The sequence below is a fragment of the Mastomys coucha genome, unplaced genomic scaffold (genome assembly GCF_008632895.1).
Source record: "Mastomys coucha isolate ucsf_1 unplaced genomic scaffold, UCSF_Mcou_1 pScaffold6, whole genome shotgun sequence".
Classification (NCBI taxonomy): Eukaryota; Metazoa; Chordata; class Mammalia; order Rodentia; family Muridae; genus Mastomys; species Mastomys coucha.
In genome coordinates, this window is record NW_022196912.1 from 91,916,509 (window position 1) to 91,921,129 (window position 4,621).

At 45.5% G+C, this 4,621-nt stretch overlaps 1 protein-coding gene across 1 annotated transcript in view; it reads left to right on the top strand.

The window, feature by feature from the left end:
* The window catches only part of Fntb (farnesyltransferase, CAAX box, beta), a 97,906-nt gene that overhangs the window by 57,545 nt on the left and 35,740 nt on the right, over nt 1–4,621 (top strand). The window lies entirely within an intron of this gene.

Sequence of the window (4,621 nt, forward strand, 5' to 3'; positions counted from 1 at the left end):
CCCCCCCCCCCCCCCCCCGTGGCTGCTAAAATGTACCTATTCTTAGAGCTGCTAAGCCTCAGAATCATGGCAGAGTGCTGCTTCATCCCATACGCTGACGTGCAAATGTGTGTCCCTGACACAGTGTCAGTCATGGCCATTGCTAATATGACACTGATGCCCTCAGGTGCCATTATCTCTCAGCTGCTTTCATGTAAATGTCAGAATATGAGTTGGATAAAAACATCAAGTGCTGGGCTGGAGAGATGGCTCAGAGGTTAAGAGCACTGACTGCTCTTCCGAAAATCCTGAGTTCAATTCCCAGCAACCACATGGTGACTAACAACCATCTGTAATGAGATCGGACTCCCTCTCCTGGTGTGTCTGAAGACAGCTACAGTGTACTTACATATAATAAATAAATAAATCCTTAAAAAAAAAATCAAGTGCTTTTGATTTAGAAATGCAAAATACAGGCCAGGCAATGGTGGTGCACACCTTTAATCCCAGCACTTGGGAGGCAGAGGCAGGCAGATTTCTGAGTTCCAGGCCAGCCTGGTCTACAGAGTGAGGTCCAGGACAGCCAGGGCTATTCAGAGAAACCCTGTCTCGAAAAACTTAAAAAAAAAAAAAAGAAATGCAGAATACATTTGCTTGGTATAAAATAGCTTGCTATAAGTAATTACACAGTGTAATAGAAGCTTTCCCCTCTCTTGGGGAAATAAGTCTAGAGTAACTCTGTATATACTTTCTGGTTGCATTTGATGAAATCCTGAGAGTGCTGAACACTCAAGGCATATGAGAATTCCTTGTGGGCCAGTACGCTGAAGTGCAGTAGACTTGATGTACCAACTGGTGGGTACCATTGGTACCTGCTGGCTCAAACTTTGTACTTTATTCAAGAAGTGCTAGATATGGTGGTCTGTGATCAACATCTCAGCTCTTGGGAAACAGAGGCAGGGGGATCAGGAGTTCAAGGTCATCCTTGGCTATATAATGATTTCAAGGCTAGCCTGGGCTACATGACCCAAACTGGATTAAAAAGAAGAAAAGAGAAAATAGATATAGTAATTAAACTAACAAGGAGCTTCCTGACCTGTGGGCAGTCCATCAATGAGGCATATAAAGAGTCTGCTAAGTAAGTAAATTTCTTAAATGCAGTAGGTCATTGAGATTGTATATTATTCAGTCTGGGAAAAATACATTTTGGGGAGGAGGTGAAGTTTTTATATTAAAATGATAGAGATATCTTTTGTGCGTGTTTTGTTTTGTGACAGGGTCTCACTGTGTAGCCCCGGATGGCTTGGAACTTATTGTGTAGACCAGGCTAGTCTTGAACTCATATAGAGATCTGCCTGCCTCCTGCAAGTGTCTGGCCTCACAGTGGAGTCTTGAGCATGTTCTTCACAGTGGTGTTAGCTGTGTAGCTTCTGGCATAACTTTTGGCATGGTTAGCGTGGTATGTGTGGCTCACAGGTAAAGGCACTTATAGCACAAGCTTGAGGACCTAGGTCTGGTCCCTGGTAGAAGGAGAGAACAGAGTACATGGAGTTGCCCTCTGACCTCCACACATGTGCTGGTGCACACTCCACCTGCCATCATAGACACATGACGATGAGGACGTCGAAGACGACGATAGGACTTGTTTGCCTCCTGCGAAGCACCAGTGGCTGAGGTGTGGAAATACAGGTCTGTTTTGAAGTCCTGAGAAGTTTCGACACTAGGAGTGGAAAAGAGATTTTGAGAACAAGCCCAGTGGATTTCTGATAGTGTCTGATTTCACCAAGTGACACAGTTCCAGGCTATAATGATGCAGCTTCGGCACCCCTCCAGGAATGGGCACACTCTTGAGTGGCTTATGTTGTCAGCTGTGTTCTGAGTCCTTGAATTAGCTGTCAGTCTGCTTTGGCTGAGCCAGGTGTAGAGACTTCCTTGCCTGGTCTCTTCCTTAAGGTCAGCTACTTCGAAGAGACACCATGACCATAGCAGCTCTTTTAATGGAAACCATTAAAGTGGGGCTGGTTTACAGTTCAGTGGTTTAGTCCCTTTTCATCATGGTGGGAAGCATGGTGGTGTGCAGGCAGATATGGTGCAGGAGAGTAGCTGAGAGTTCTACATCCAGATCAGTAGAAAGAGAGAGTGAGCTACTAGGCTTGGTTTAAGCTTCTGAGCTCTCACAGCCCCTAGTGATGCACTTCCTTCCACAAAGCCACGCCCACTCCAACAAGGCCACACCTGCTAATAGTGCCACTCACCGGAGACCTATGGTGGTCATTTTTATTCAAACTACCGAACCTGCCTTGACTTTAGGCCAGAGCTTAGTTTGAGAATCGTGGCAGCTTGCAAGGGAATTTAGTTTTTATTAATTAATTGAGGCTGGGCATGGTAGCGTACACAGAACATCCAGCATTTAAGAGGCTGAGGCAGGAAGAGAGCGTCAAGGTCTGCCTGGCTTACATACAGAAACCCTATGTCAAAACAGCTGGACGTGGTGGTGCATGCCTTTAATCCCAGCAATCCAGGGGCAGAGGCAGGCAAATCTTTATGAGTTCCAGGCCAGCCAAGATACACAGAGACCTTGTCTGAAAAGAGCAAATGACATCAACAACAACAGAAATTAAAAAGAAACTGAATGAGACTAGGCACAGCAAGCAAGTCATGGCCAGGTCACCGTGGTGTTTCCTTGACAAACTAATTTTAGATATTGTTCTCTAGGTTTCCAAAATGTAGTCTCTTTCTGTGCTCGTGTTTGTATATGCTAGACAAATGCAGGGAAACTTCTCTTGTCGATTCTATGTGTTCCATTAGGAGCACCAGGCCCTCATCCTCTCCCAGTGTGGTCCTGGGACAGATCTTCCATCAAGCCTACAGTTGTTGTTTACAAGGTGGTTGGAAGGTCAAACCGATAGATGATCTCAGTCTCCCCGGTTTGCCTGGCTCCTAGGACATGACTTCTGTAGTTTTTCACTCCACATTTCTGTTTTTCCTTTGCCTAGAAGCACTAGCTAGTGCTCAGGAGGGAAAATTGAAGCCAGAGACAGCTTATCACTTAGAGAGCAGCTTATTCCTGTGCTTGATCAGACAGAGATGGTCTCTCGATCCTAGGGGCCTAGAACAACTCCTGGTAGTTTCTAAGAATGCCTTACTCAGGTGTTGATAGCTTCTGGATACCTCAGAACCCTGCAGCGAACAGCCACTGTTAGCTGGGCCGGCCTGCAGTCTCAGACTCCTACTCAAAAGATTGAGCGGAATTATAAACTAAAGGCCAACCTAGCAACTTTGAGATCCTGTCTCAAAATAAAGAGTAAAATGAAGGTTTGGCATGCAACTCTAACTTAATATATCTGAGACACCGGATTCAATCCCTAGTACTGGAAAAACAAATAAAAAAGGGGGCCATTACTTATTCATTTTTAATTATTCATTTATTCACGAATTAACTATGAAATTTTGTAGTATTCTCTGGGGAGAGAGGAGAGACAAGTGACAGAGCAGGATGTGTTCAAGGGATGAGCAGTTAGCTTACTGAACTGTAGGAGGCCTTCAGGCACCTTCGAACAATGAGCTGGGACAGGCTGGGGACCAATTGAGGAGACCCTGAGCTCTCATTACAGAGGCTGGCAAATAAATTCATACAGGTTTTAAGTAGGCAGTGATATGAGCTGGTCTGTACTCTCCTAGTTCTCTGGTTGCAGTGAATCAATCATAGCAGTCATGTCCTCTGGTTTCTGGGCTGGAAGGAGGAGGGAGGCAAACAGAAGGTTGATCCAGGTGGATGATAATGGCTCGGGTTTGGACGACAGTGGTGAAGAGAAGACAAAAGCAGACAAGCCTGAGAGCCGTGGTGCTGGGTACGGGGACAGGAAGAAGCTATATCGAAAGTTGTTCCTGGGTCCCTCCCCAGCTCTGTGTGTGATCTGAGGACTTGTGGCTTGGGTATCTATCTGTTGTGTGACTTTTCTTGGGAGTCTATTTCTGTCCATCTCAGATAGAGAGGGCAACAAGAGGTCAAAGAAAATTTCCTCCAGGTCCTGCTTGGTGAACCACTGAATGCACTGGAGTTATTCATAGAGCATGGGAGACTCGGGCAGCTGCATCACCAGAGCCCACGGTGAAGGTCACAAAAACTGCATCGTTGGAGTTCCCGTCCCCAGTCAGTCTTGCACATCCCATGTTCTCTAAAGCCACGGGTAGCTGAGTCGGTCAGGAAGGAGTGAGAAGCTGGAGTCTCAGATGGCCGAAGAGCTAAAATAAACATCCTCCTCTCCCCTTCTCTGACAAGGAAATGGTAATGGTAATCAAGATTTCAAGATGACAACAGTCATGTCATGCCTAGGAGGGCAGAATTCCACAACTCTCCCCCTTCTCCTGGGTTTTGTATTCTTATATTCTCTTCTGCAGTGATCCCTGAATCTTGCAGTTATACAGATGTGTGATTATTTGCTGAGCACTGGGTCGCTGTGTCTCGGCAACAGTACAGAGCACAGCCAGACATGTTCAACAATTCGACCAATGATGAGTCTCTCTAGTAACTGTTGTTTAGACAAATGTGTAGAAGGTAAACTGGTAAAAGGTAAAGATAAACTATTTAACAAAACAATGGCAGTAGCCTTCCTGCCTCCACAGGTTTTGTTTTTTTTTT